Source organism: Lathyrus oleraceus, chromosome 7 (genome assembly GCF_024323335.1).
Source record: "Lathyrus oleraceus cultivar Zhongwan6 chromosome 7, CAAS_Psat_ZW6_1.0, whole genome shotgun sequence".
Taxonomy (NCBI): domain Eukaryota; kingdom Viridiplantae; phylum Streptophyta; class Magnoliopsida; order Fabales; family Fabaceae; genus Lathyrus; species Lathyrus oleraceus.
In genome coordinates this window covers 473,329,158-473,344,169 of record NC_066585.1, presented here as the reverse complement: position 1 = coordinate 473,344,169, position 15,012 = coordinate 473,329,158, and positions in this window count along the sequence as shown.

Below are 15,012 nucleotides of genomic sequence, written 5' to 3'. Positions count from 1 at the left end.
ACAGGTGAATTCTAACAAGGTCATCCTAGGGCGGACAATGGTCTCGACAATCGGGCAAAGATACTCAATGGGTTTGCCCTTTCGGGTGTGCCATTGTAGCTCCCTTAAGATCGTCTCAACCAAGAATCCGGGAAAGAACGGTCACCAGAGTCAACAGCTCAAATGAAGTAACTCAACCAAAGTGGAATATTCCACAATGGAAAGCACTATCAGATGAACCTCGTCCGGCTTGTGGTATGTCACGTTACAACATCATGCTGATTTAGCAAATGAGGAATGTGAGACCTACACTAATCCTAGGTGTATACTCGGGCCTGGGTTTTAGCCCCACTCAGAACACCCACCCCAAACAGAGGAACCACCTGCACAGGGAACAGCTCAATGATAGTATGATGCATGCAAACATAAATGCAAACAATAAATGCAAACAATAAATGAAATGAATGCAATAAATAACAGCAAAAAGCAACCAAAGCCCTAACCTAGAGAGCGCTAGGAGAGACTCGCTCGGGGAAGATGGACCAGCACAGGTCAACTTCTGATGTCCCCAGCAGAGTCGCCAGCTGTCGCATTACGCGAAAAACCGGCGGGAAAACAAGAACAACAAAGCCGCCACCGTGCGTTATTTACCCCGAAAGAGGGAAAGGAAACGCTCGAAGTAAACCTGGAAAAGACATGGTCTCGCGACCAAAGAGAATGGGATCGGGAGTCGGTTATGCGAAGGGAAGGTATTAGCACCCCTACGCATCCGTCGTACTCGACGGGATCCACGCACAAAAGGAAGGAATATGGTTGCTAAAACACTGCTCACACACACACACTGGCTGAAAGAGACACCAGAAAACAGACTGAAACTGACTCAGCAGGACATCGCGTCCTGGGCCTACTTAGTCTATCAGGCATAGACATCAGAGTCAAAGTAGTTCGGACTGGGGAAACGACACATGCTCGTTAGGATGTCGCATCCTATGCATACGTATCTCCTTTGGACGAAGGAGAATCAGAGCATTCGTAGCTCGGCTAACACGCACACAAACAACCACAGGCGAGGGCAAACATGGAGCCTGAATGCCAATCACTGGGCTTACATCAGCATCCGAACCAAAACGCACTCAAGAAGGCAAACATGGAGCCCGACTGCCAATCACTGGACTTACGTCGGCATCCGAACCAAACACACGCACACTGGAACCCGAATGCCACTCGATGGACTTACATCAGCTTCCAAGCACACAACAAGACACAGGATATGGAATGCCAATCGCTGGGCTTACATCCATCTCCTAACACCCACACAGGAGAAGAAGGGTCTCGATTGCAACTAGGGCAAGAGAAAGGGAAGGTCTCAATCGCAACGAGGGCGAGAGAAAAGAATTAGTGTTAGTCGTTAGTCAAACTCGACAAGACATCGCATCTCGTGCCTACGTATCTCATCTGGACATGAGAATCAGAGTTGCCGTAGTTCGGCTAAACTATTCCTGTTGGTTTGTGTTTTTTAAGTGGATAACGTCACTACGCAATCTACCGGATGCTCGACCTTTGGAGACTTACTCACCTGTAGTAGAAGGAGTTGACGTATCCTTAAGAGGGGATAATGTTTGTTTGTGTTTTAGGAAAGCTCAAGCAAGAAAGGAAGTCCTATACGAAGGAACCGTGCTACCTTAATTGACATGCAAACGAGACTACGCGGAGTCTAGCGAACCTAGGGGATACAATCACACCACACAAACATATACAGCATGAAATAAACACACCAACAAGGGGGCTCAAACATCAGGGCTAGGCTTTAGTCGAGGGGTCATATCAACCTCAACAAACAAGCCTCTGTATCGGGGTCAGGTTAGCTCTTAACCTTGCCATTGAGGGGCTAAGGTGAAGCTAGATGAAAGGTGATGAGGGGTGTGCCTCATTACTTCTATCTCAGGTTCGAGAGAGCATGTAGATATAAGAATGTGGGGGAGTTCAGAAAGATGGAACTCTTTCCCCAATTGGACTCGATAGATCTTGGGTTTGGATCTCAATGCTACAACCATGTAATGGGAGCAAGGAGAAGACTCACAGAATAGTGGGGGATAGATTGCTTATCCCTACCTTCCACCAATTGCCTTATTTAAAGGACTTTCACCTGCTTGGCACGAAAAATAAACAACCACAATCATTGCCTCTTAAGGAGGACTTCAGACATTTGCCCGGCCCGGTAACAGCCGGGTCTCCAGACTACATGAAGAAGAAGGTTCAATACCTCAATGCTAATTGCTTATAAGCAAAGCAATGCAAGTTCTTAAGAGAACTGAGCAACTAAGTGTACCTGTACAAAAGTCAAACAGAATCAGCATCCCATTCATAATTAGACAACAATATAATGATCAATCAGTAAGGTACAATCAAACAATGATGTGCATAGCACAAGGCTCAAGCGAACCAAACATCCTACAAAACAAATAGGTTAGTCCACAAATGTTAAGTAAAACAATCCCAAAGGTGAAACAATTTCCTTAAGCATTAACTTCCTAACCTGAAAAGCCAAAGACAAGTTCAAATGTAAGTAACAAGACCACTAGGCCAAGCCTAGGGTCCAAAAGAAGGAAAAATCCTAAAACAGCAAACAAATCATAATCAAAGTCAAGATATTTCAATTACAAAGGGATACCAATTGGTCCCATATCCAAACTACGTACACATCTCAATCTATGCAACATGTAAGGCAAAGTGAACAAACATGGATCATATAAGAGCAACCAGCAAGATCAAATCCAAAAAAATATCAAAACAGCATGGAAAATTCCACAAAAATTATATCCTCAACAGAGGACATTCAACAAGCTACATGTCAATTTTCATACAATTTGGCCTAGTGGAACTATGGGAATTAATTCAACATGTCAAAGCATGCAAAAACACAACCAAATGAAGCTACAAAATGTATGCTAACTTCAATCACATGGTAAACAGTGGCATTAAATGGTAAATGGATGGGACCAAAGCCAATTTGTAGCTTAATGTGTTAAGAAACACTCTACCAATTTTCATTATCATAGGGTAAGGTATGTGGATATGGCAACATATATACAAATGGTCACACAAGTAAAGCCCTAGAATGCTAGGCAGTGGACAAAAATCCTAATCAATTAGGAAATGGATTATAAAAATCCACGAAAAATCCTAGTGAATGTTAACATAGTAAGGACATCTCATGCAAAAAATCAAGGCCATTGGCCAGGGGGGAGCATGGCAAAAAATTCAGGGAACTCAGCATATCACATTGTGTCACATTTTATCACACTCAAGTTCAATAAATCATATCTAAAAAACCAGAGGTCCAAAAAATACAAACCCTATGTCAAAAATTCCAGAAGAGTGTCAAGAATCTACACCTAAAATTTCAATCCATTTGGATCTAGCATGGTGATTTCATAATTAAAATGGTACAACATGTGAAAATGGCATACATTAAGAACATCTCTATGGCAATTAATTTTTCTACCAAGCACAATTTTATTTTTTGATTCTATAAAAAAGTAGAGAAAGAAAGGAGATTAACAAAAAAAGTCTCAATTTATTTGGATGATTATTGGTCATTTTGTGATTTTTTGAAGTTTTAAAATATTTATTGCATAATTATTTAGGTTTTATATGAATTTTAGTCAATTAAATGAAGGGAGTGGCAAAGTCGTAATAAGCGTTTCCTGGTGTAAAACGCTGTCGCTTAACTTAAGTGGCGTGGCAGGTTGTGGTTGGTTGTTCCAAGCGGTAAACAACAATTCGAATCGAAACGCAAGAAGCGTGGATCAAACCGCAAATTTTTTCCAGAAATCATGATATTCATCGTCTGTTCTTCGTGTTCTTCGTTCCCAGATTAGGTTTGGAGCAAATGTCAACGAAAATGAGCGATCCATACACCGATAGAACCGGCATGAACTCAGGAACACAAATATGCAAGCGATTTCATCCAACAATTCAAGCATGAAGCGAATCGAACGAAATAAGAAAACGCATATAAACTTCAAATGACAATAACTCAGGCAATTCGTAACGAAAATACAATCTACAAATTGATACGTGATCTACAATGAGTCTTCTACAATATCCCTAACACAATCGAGGCAATCGCGAAGTTTGAAATCCGACCTTTCTTGAAGCTAGCAGTAATGGAGTTCGCGAGGTTTGGACTTCAACGATGCGAAACAGATCGAGGATGTTGCTCAGGAATGCTCGTAGTCACGTTCTTGCAGCTCGAAGGTGCTTGGATCGACAAGATTCGTGGACTGTTATTGAAGAAGCAGGTTTCGCAGCAGCTCGATTCGGTCGCGGTTTCGCTTCGATCTTCTTCAACAGAAGTGCAACAGTACCTGCAAGTTGTGATTCAACAGAAAATTCGCACAAAATCCATGGAATCTTGGTGAAGATAATCAAAAAATGTTATGGAAATTAGAGCAAAAATGAGAGAGATGAGAGTTTTTCTTGATAGGATTTTTCTGTTAGATTGTGAAAAAAATGATTAACTCTGTAATTCTGTTAGAGATTAAACATATATACTAAGCTCTTAAACCAACTATATCTTGATTAGTGAAAAAATGGATTAGTCAAAAATGAGCTTATGAAGCATTTGGCCTTATTTGCCCTTGAATCATTAGAAGCATTTCAGCAGCAAATTATCACTTTGAACATGTTGAAAATATCATTTGGAAGCTGATGGCATAGGTCTCATGTCCAAATTCCTCATATTTTGCATTTTTGACCATTTTGCCCCTCACTTTTAATTGTTTCACTTCAAAAATGGCCTTTTGCATGAAGCATTTTCAAAGAAATCCAATTATGCACCATGAAAGTAAATATTAAATGGAGTTTGTGCATATAAAGAACTTGCAATTTGGACAATCCATGTGGAAGTTATGCCCTCCTGATTACGGGTCTCTTTCGAAATTCATCTGACCATATCTTGCAAACCACACATGGGATTTTCAAGTTCTTGGACTTTTTGGAAAGGTGAGATCAAGATCTTCAACTTTCATGTTGGACAAAATTCCATTTGAAGCTTGTATGATGAAGTTATTTTGAGGGGAAAAAGTTTCCATTTTGGGCAGCTGAAATTACAGGTCACCTGCTATTTTTGGAAACTTTCTGTCTGACCTCTAAATCTTCAACCTTGGTCTTTGATATGTCAAATGAGACTTACATGGACATGAATGAGGCCTTTCAAACCATTTCCCACCTTCCAATCCATAAAATCGGGCACAGTTGACCACAGTTGACTTTCTAGGGTTTCTGGTTGACTAAACAATGACTGGTGACTTCTGAGCATCCAATCTTTGGCCAAACCACTTCAAAATGATCCTTGGACCATATGAGCTTGATAAATCAACCCTAGGGCCTTGTCCCAATGAAAATGGCACTCACTTGCTTGATTGACTGATTCTCCTGATCAGTCTGACCCAAACGGCAACTGAGCTTGCACTTGGGCAAATGGACAATGCAATGTTATGCAGTGGACATTGTTAATGCTATGACCTAATATGAAATGAATGTACACAATGGTAGGGTGCAAATTTGAGGGGCTACAGGTTCCCCTTAAAGGGTAAACCTAATAACATTTTATTAGAAGGTGTGTTCTTTCAAGAGGGTAAAGATCCCCAAAACTTGAAAGGAAGAATGGTTCGCGCTTGGCGCAAGATTCATAGGAAGGGAAGGAAAGATCTTGGTCCGAAGAATTGTATCGCTTTGGAACCCTATACCTTGTGGGTTAGGAGGAGAGCTTCTGAGTACCGCATGCCCTATGATTACCCGAGACCTACACCTATGGTTATGGCTGGGCCTTCAACCCTTCCTAACCAAGGAGTAAAGGAGTTGAGAGATGAAGACTGTTCGCGTGCTTGGATCCGTGAGCGAGAGGAGCTACTTCAGCAGCTTAGAGATAAGGATGCTTTGATAGAGTTTCTGGAGCATCAGGTTATCGACGAGCCTGATGATGTGGTGACTTCTCTTCTTCCTCAGTCTTCCAGGTTTTGGAAGAGGAAGTACGATCGACTCGCCAAAGAGAAGGAAGATATGGAGGCATCCTATGAGAGAGACATGAAGAGGCTTCGTGCAGCTTATCTTTCGGTTTCGAGAGCTTTGTAAGACTGTTTCTAGGGTCGCATAGGATGTTCATTTTGCTTCTCTCTTGTATTGTATTTTGGTTACCAAAACTGTACCTCTTTGGTGTAAATTTTTTTCCAGATATTATTGATGTGATTTTTCCATATATGTCTAAATGTTTAATATTTCCAAATGTTTACAAATAGAACTCTAAAGTTCCTCTGATAAACAAATAAAATCATATGCACAAGCATTGCATGCATCATGTGCATAAGCAGGTTTTGTTCCAGGGCTTCTTGTTCAGTGGTCCAACTCTGTGTTCTTCATTTATTTTGAAGACAAGCCGACGCACCGGTACTACACTAGAGCCAACTCATCAAAGCTAATGGATCACTTAGAGCAAGAGAACAGAGAACTGAAGGAGGAAGTGGCAAGATTGACTGCCCTAATGGAGTCATTCTTGGCCGCCTAGAGCCAATCGTCTCCAACGCCTTCAACTTCTCCCCAGAGGACAATCATCTCAGAGGTTGCTTCCTCTACCGTGTCTGCTGCCAGTGCCCATTTTGCGCCATCTTCTATGCCAGCTGGGTTTCCCTGAGGGATGCCCGCTAACTTTGTTCCTGAGGGTCTCGCCCCTACTTTTGCTTTTTTGCTGGCATCTAGCCCGGTCCTTGTTGTGCCACCTCCAGTCGTGCATACTTTGCCGAGAGTAGATGACACCATTTCCCACTCTGAGCCATTTGAGGGCCCAGATGTCTATCAGAAAATGGATGCTATGAATGATCAATTCCTTGAGCTGCACAAAGAACTTAAAACTCTCAGAGGGAAGGACCTCTTCGGCAAATCTGCTGCTGAGGTATGTCTCGTGCCTAATGTCAAGATTCCTGTCAAATTCAAAGTGCCTGACTTTGAAAAGTACAAAGGAAACACTTGCCCGCTCAGCCATCTTGTGATGTATGCACGCAAGATGTCGACTCAAACCGACAATGATCAACTCCTAATCCACTACTTCCAGGATAGCCTGTCCGGTGCCGCATTGAGATGGTACATAGGTCTGGATAGTGCGAACATCCGCTCCTTCAACGACCTTGGCGAAGCCTTCGTCAAGCAATACAAGTATAACATTGATATGGCTCCCGATAGGGACCAACTGAGGGTCATGTCCCATAAGGATAAGGAAACATTTAAGGAGTACGTCCAGAGGTGGCGAGAATTGGCTGCACAGATTGTGCCTCCGCTAGAAGAGAAGGAAATGACAAAGATCTTTCTAAAGACCTTGAGTTCATTCTACTACAAGCGGATATTTGCTAGCACTCCTTCTGATTTCACCGAGATGATGAACATGGGGATGCGTCTAGAGGAAGGAGTCAGGGAAGGGCGCCTGACCAGAGAAGAAGGCTCGTCTGCCAAACGTTATGGGGCGTTTGCCAAGAAGAAAGATGGAGAGGCACATGTTGTGACCTCCCATGTTAAATCAAGAAGACCCTCTATGAAGAGGAAGACTGTGCGTCCGGCCAGTAACCAACACCAGGTGGCTCATATAGCACCTGCATTCAGAGAAAATCTGCATTACCAGCAACAACAACATCAACAGTATCAACAACAACAACACCGCCCTCAACAGCAGGCCTACCAGCCTCGAAACAACAATCAGACCAACACAAGCTATGATAGGAAGAGGGTCAGTTTTGATCCTATTCCCATGACTTATGCAGAGCTATATCCTTCATTGATTGAAAGGAAGCTGATTACTCCACGTGACGCACCTGCTATACCGACCAACCCTTAGTGGTGGTATAAGCCTGAGCTTTATTGTGTTTATCATTCTGGTGCTCCCGGATATGATGTGGAGAACTGTTACCCTCTCAAGACCAAGGTTTAAGACCTTTTTAGAAGTGGTATTCTATTTTTCGAGGACATAGGTCCTAATGTGAAGAAGAACCCATTGCCCGAGCATGGGAAATCTGCTGTCAACATGGTTCAGGGTTGCCCTGGCAAATACAAGGTCCGATATGTCATCCATATCAAACAATCTCTGATCGAGATGCATAGATTGTTATGTGGATACAGTGACTACGAGCATGACCCTGACAGGTGCCGTGTAAGCATTGCCAATGAGAGGGGGTGTCGTCAATTCAGGAAAGACATCCAAGAAATGCTGGATCAGGGTGTGATAGAGATACTTCAGAATCGGGATGAGGACAAAGTTAATGTGATATCCCCTGTCTTCAGGTTCCTTGAGCCTGTTGTTGTCAAATATGATGGCAGCAAGCAGAAGGCTTCTCCTACTCTCATCATTAAGCCAGCTGGCCCTGTTTCATACTCTTCCAACAAGGTTGTTCCCTATCGTTATAATGCGGTTGCATTAGAAGATGGGAAAGAGGTGCCTATACCCTCTACTTCTGTTGTGAATATTGCTGATGTCAGTGGTTTGACCCGTAATGGTCGTGTTTCCTCGGCGCCGCCGAAACCCCAGGCTGACACCAAAATGGTTGATGTTGCTGATAGTGCTACCCGTCCTTTGGGGAATTCTTCTTCTTCTCCGAATCCAACACTTGTTGTTGACAGACCTGCCGCTGTTGCTAGAACTCCTGTCCCTGCTGGCCAGAATGGCATGATTAGAGAGGACTGTGATGAGATGCTAAGGCTCATCAAAAGGAGTGAATACAATGTTGTAGATCAGCTGCTACAAATGCCTTCAAAGATATTTGTGCTTTCTTTGTTGATGAACTCTGAGCCACACCGAGAAGCTTTGCAGAAGGTGTTGGAGGTGGCATATGTAGATCATGACGTCACAATAGAACAATTTGATAGAATTGTTGCAAACATTACTGCTTGTAACAACCTGAGCTTCTGTGATGTTGATCTCCCCAAGGAAGGAAGAGACCATAATTTGGCACTTCACATCTCAATGAATTGCAAAGATGATGCCTTGTCTAATATGCTGGTAGACACAGGATCATCGCTGAATGTGTTGCCAAAATCCACTCTGGCCAAACTTTCATACCAGGGGCCTTCCATGAGGCAGAGTGAAGTGGTCGTCAAAGCTTTTGATGGATCACGCAAGACAGTGATTGGTGAGGTTGAGCTCCCAGTTAAGATAGGACCTAGTGATTTCCAGATCACTTTTCAGGTCATGGATATCCACCCATCATACAGCTGTTTGTTGGGCAGACCATGGATTCACGAGGCGGGCGCCGTGACATCCACCCTACACCAAAAGTTGAAGTTCGTCAAGAACAAGAAGTTGGTGGTGGTAGGGGGAGAGAAGGCTCTCTTGGTAAGCCATCTGTCTTCCTTTTCTTATATTGATGATGAGGATGAGGTTGGAACGCCGTTCCAAGCCTTGTCTATCGCTGAGCCTTCTAAGAAAGGAACTTCTTCATTTGCGTCCTACAATGATACGAAGTTGGCCATTGAGCATGGTGCAACTACTGGTTTAGGACAAATGATTAAGCTGGAAGACAATAAATCCTGGGATGACATAGGGTATTCTTCAGGCACTTTCAACAAACACGGTCTGTTTAAGAGTGGTGGTTTCATCCACACGGTCGAAGACCAGGAAGCTGCTGCTGTTGTGGAAGATGATGCAGATGAAGATTCTGGCAACTTTGTCATCCCTGGAGGAGTCTGGAATAACTGGGTCGCTGTTGATGTTCCAATAGTTGTCCATAAGTCCACGTAATGTTCATTTTTGTTTAAAAACCCTTCTCCCATGCCAAAAGGAGAAGTGATGACATTGTTGGCACATAAGTACAATGATATTCATTCAATAAATTCATGTTAAATGTTTGTTTTTCCAAATTATTTTCACTTTTTGCTTTTTGCATGAAATTGGTGATCACCATAAAACCCTAAAAAAGGGGGAATAAAATCAATACTTTCATCTGCATAATGATTTGCCTTGTTTGAATTCTAAAATCTCTTTTTATATCCAAAATCATTATGTAGGTTGATCAAACCCATTGAACATAATGATCCAACACCATCTCCCAACTTTGAGTTCCCTGTATTTGAGGTCGAGGAAGATGATGTTGAAGAGATTCCTGATGAGATTACCCGTCTGCTTGAGCACGAAGAGAAGATCATTCAGCCGCATCTCGAGAATCTGGAAACATTCAACTTGGGGTCTGAAGATTGTGTTCGTGAAGTAAAGATTGGGGCACTCCTGGAAGAATATGTTAAGAAAGGGTTGATTAACGTCTTTGCCTGGTCATATGAAGAGATGCCTGGTCTGGATACTGATATCGTTCAACACTTCTTGCCTTTGAAGCCTGAGTGTGTGCCTGTGAAGTAGAAGCTCAGAAGAACTCATCCTGATATGGCAGTGAAGATTAAAGAAGAAGTTTAGAAGCAAATTGATGCGGGATTTCTAGTGACTTCTACATATCCTTAAAGGGTGGCCAATATTGTGCCCGTGCCTAAGAAAGATGGAAAAGTTCGAATGTGTGTGGACTATAAAGATTTGAATAAAGCTAGTCCGAAAGATGATTTTCCTCTACCACATATTGATATGTTGGTAGATAATAAAACTAAATTCAATGTATTCTCATTTATGGATGGATTTTCTGGATATAATCAAATCAAAATGGCACCCGAGGATATGGAGAAGACAACATTCATCACACCATGGGGAACATTTTGTTATCGAGTGATGCCCTTCGGTTTGAAGAACGCCGGAGCCACGTATCAACATGCTATGACTACATTGTTTCATGACATGATGCACAAGGAGATCGAGGTATACGTTGATGATATGATTGCGAAGTCGAGAAGGAAGTTGAACATGTAGAGCACTTGTTGAAACTTTTTCAGCATTTGAGGAAGTACAAACTCCGTTTGAATCCTAACAAGTGTACATTTGGAGTCCGTTCCGGCAAGTTATTGGGCTTTATTGTCAGCGAGAGAGGTATTGAAGTTGACCGTGCCAAGGTCAAAGCAATACAAGAGATGCCTGCACCCAAAATTGAGAAGCAAGTATGAGGTTTTCTTGGTCACTTGAATTATATTTCCAGATTTATATCTCACATGACTGCCACATGTGCACCTATATTCAAGCTCCTCCGGAAGGATCAGAGTCTTGATTGGACCGAGGATTGCCAAAAGGCATTTGACAGTATTAAAGAGTATCTATCCGAGCCTCCAATTCTGTCTCCGCCTATGGAAGGGAGACGCTTGATTATGTATCTGACTGTTCTTGAAGACTCTATGGGTTGTGTCCTAGGTCAGCAAGATGAATTAGGGAAGAAAGAGTATGCCACATACTATCTGAGTAAGAAGTTCACTGATTGTGAGTCTCGATACTCAATGCTTGAGAAAACATGTTGTGCTTTGGCTTGGGCTGCTAAGCGCTTACGCAAGTATATGTTGAATCATACGACTTGATTGATATCCAAAATGGATCCGATCAAGTATATCTTTGAGAAGCTTGCTTTAATTGGGAGGATTGCCTGTTGGCAGATGCTGTTGTCTGAGTATGATATTGAGTATCGAGCTCAGAAAGCTATTAAAGGTAGTATCTTGGCCGATCACTTGGCACATCAACCGATTGAGGATTATCAGTCAGTTCGGTACGACATCCCTGATGAGGAGATTCTGTATTTGAAGATGAAAGATTGCGATGAGCCTACGCTCGATGAAGGGCCAGAGCCTGGTTCCCGATGGAGCATGGTGTTTGATGGCGCTGTAAATCAATATGGAAATGGTATTGGGGCAATGATTATTACTCCTCAGGGCACATATTTTCCTTTTACAGCAAGGCTAACTTTCAAATGCACGAATAATATGGCAGAGTATGAGGCCTGTATTATGGGATTAGAAGAGTGTATTGATCTTAGGATCAAGCATCTTGATGTTTATGATGATTCATCCCTTGTTGTTAATCAGATTAAGGGTGAATGAGAGACGAATCAGCCTGGCCTCATCCCATACAGAGATTATGCGAGGAGGATTTCAACATTCTTTACTGAAGTTGACTTCCACCATATTCCTCGAGATGAGAATCGGATGGCAGATGCGCTTGCTACACTTGCTTCGATGATTGTGGTGAAATTCTGGAATGAAGTCCCCAATATCACTATGATGCGCTTGGATAGACCAGCGCATGTATTTGCAGTGGAAGAAGTGAAAGATGATAAGCCATGGTATTATGACATCAAGTGTTTTCTTCAGAGTCAGATTTACCCGTCTAGGGCATCTGTTAAAGATAGGAAGACTTTGAGGAGATAATCTGGCAGTTTCTACCTCAATGGCAATGTGCTTTACAAGAGGAATTTTGACATGGTTTTGCTCAGATGCGTGGATAGACACGAAGCAAACCTGTTGATGACTGAAGTCCATGAGGGTTCGTTTGGTACTCATTCCAATGGACATGCCATGGCAAAGAAGATGTTGAGAGCAGGCTACTATTGGATGACAATGGAGTCTGACTGCTGCAAATACGTGAAGAAATGCCATAAGTGTCAGATTTATACGGATAAGACTCATATTCCCTCGACACTTCTGAATGTGATTTCATCACCATGGCCTTTCTCTATGTGGGGAATTAACATGATTGGCATGATAGAGCCAAAGGCGTCCAACGGTCACAGATTTATTCTCGTAGCAATTGATTACTTCACCAAATGGGTTGAAGCGACATCGTATGCGAATGTCACTAGGCAGGTGGTTGTGAAGTTTATCAAGAATCAACTCATAGGCCGTTATGGTGTACCAGATAAGATCATTACTGATAATGGATCTAACTTGAACAATAAGATGATGAAATAGTTGTGTAGCGAGTTCAAGATTGCACATCATAATTATTCTCCTTATAGATCCAAGATGAATGGGGCTGTTGAAGCTGCTAATAAGAACATCAAGAAGATTATCCAGAAGATGGTTGTTATGTACAAAGATTGGCATGAGATGTTGCCATTTGCTTTTCATGGCTATCGTACATCTGTCCGCACTTCAACAGGGGTAACCCCTTTCTCTCTTGTATATGGCATGGAGGCTGTGCTCCCAGTGGAGGTTGAGATCCCATCAATGCGAGTCTTGATGGAAGCCAAGTTGACAGAGGCTGAATGGGTTCATAGTCGTTATGATCAGTTGAACTTGATTGAAGAGAAGAGATTGAATGCCATGTGTCATGGTCAGTTATATCAACAAAGGATGAAGAAAGCCTTTGATAAGAAGGTCAAGCCTCGTATGTTCCGAGAAGGTGACCTCGTGCTCAAGAAAGTTTTGTCTTTCGTTCCCGATTCCAGGGGCAAGTGGACTCCAAACTATGAAGGTCCATATGTTGTTAAGAGAGCCTTTTCAGGCGGTGCTTTGATACTTACAACTATGGATGGGGAGGATTCCACTCGTCCTGTGAATTCAGATGCAGTCAAGAAATACTTCGCCTAAACATAAAAACAGAATAGCTCGCTAAGTTGAAAACCCGAAAGGGCAGCTTAGGCAAAAATGAGCGTCTCGGTGGATTGAAAACCCGAAAAGGCGATCCAGGCAAAAGTTAGAGACATAAAAAATGAATATATATCCCTCTAGATTGAGTACCTCACCCTGGGGCAATCTAGGCAAAAATTAGGGATTTGGCAAGTAACTGCATCCTGACAAGACTTTGTCCTACAAACCGTCTTCTGTCAGAGAATTTCGCTCATTCATCGTCAGCTGAAGCTTCAAATACATTGGATTCAAAGTTGGTGGAGAAATGGTCATTATGTTCAATGTAGCCTTTTCCCAATATATATCACCAATTTCAAATTTGTAAAGATCCATGGAGTCTTGCCATTTGCAGACTACCATTCCATCAAATAAATTTGAGCCTTTATCCAATTCTTTACACTCTTATTTGTTTCTGTTCAACAAATGTTTGCATGTTTTAATTAATAAATATCATTGTTTTAAACAAATAAAGTTTTATAAACTGTTTTTAAACAAAGTGAACATTCAGAAGAGACTGAAAAAGGATAATTGGGACACTTTCAGTGCTCTCCCTAGGACAGTATGATCTTCAAAAGGGTAAGACATTTGTTTATATTCCTAGCATATATGTTATCCTCTTCATCATCTTTCAGGTTGTCTCCTCAGTGAACGCAAGAGAAAGTGATGCACCACCCAGATCCCCTGAGAGTCTGGAGTATGGTCCTAATCTTCTAGCTCCCTAGTGAGGCTGGATCTAGCATCCGTGTTATCAATTATATGGTTGTCATCCCTCGCGTGGATTGACCTAAAATCCCTTATAGATTGATAAATTGGTATGCTATCTTTTCGAGGAAGTTGGTATTCCCTCATTCAAATTGGAAATCCCCCGCAGAGTGAGCAAGAACTCCCTTCATGAGCATTTGGTTTATAGCTTATCCATTGTAGACTCGCTTGCATTAATCTCCAGCGGGTTTGCCTTTTGCTCATCCTCAGCAGGTTTATTCATCATAGACTTCCCCAGTTTGGTCCTCAGCAGTGGTTTCCTAGTGGAGTTGCCTGATCAGAGTCTGATTGTTGTTTGCTTCCTCCTTCTGGGATAGTTTTCCTCCTAGTAAAGCGGGTGATGAAAATGATTATTTTCCTGTCCCTAGTGGAGCAATGTTTCCCTTTTCCTCGGCAGAAATTTGTTTTCCCAAGCAGTTGGAGGAAATGTGATGGTCGTTGGAACTTTTGTTTGGTGGTTATTCCCCACAGAGTTTCATCTCTCTCCTTGATAATTTCCCCAGTAGAGTTGCTTCTACGGCAGATCTTATCCGTGCTTAGCTTCCCCGGCTAAAGGCTTTACCTGATTTTAATTTGGCATTGGAACTTCTGAGGAGGATGTGTTGTTTTTCTTCCCCAAAGGAGTGACCGGCTCTCCTTCTCCATAGCAGAGATATTTCCTTCAGTTATTAGAAGTGAATGTTGTTTGATGTGCTTCTGTTTGGTGGCTGTTCCCCACAGAATTCCACATTATCCCCTGATAAGATC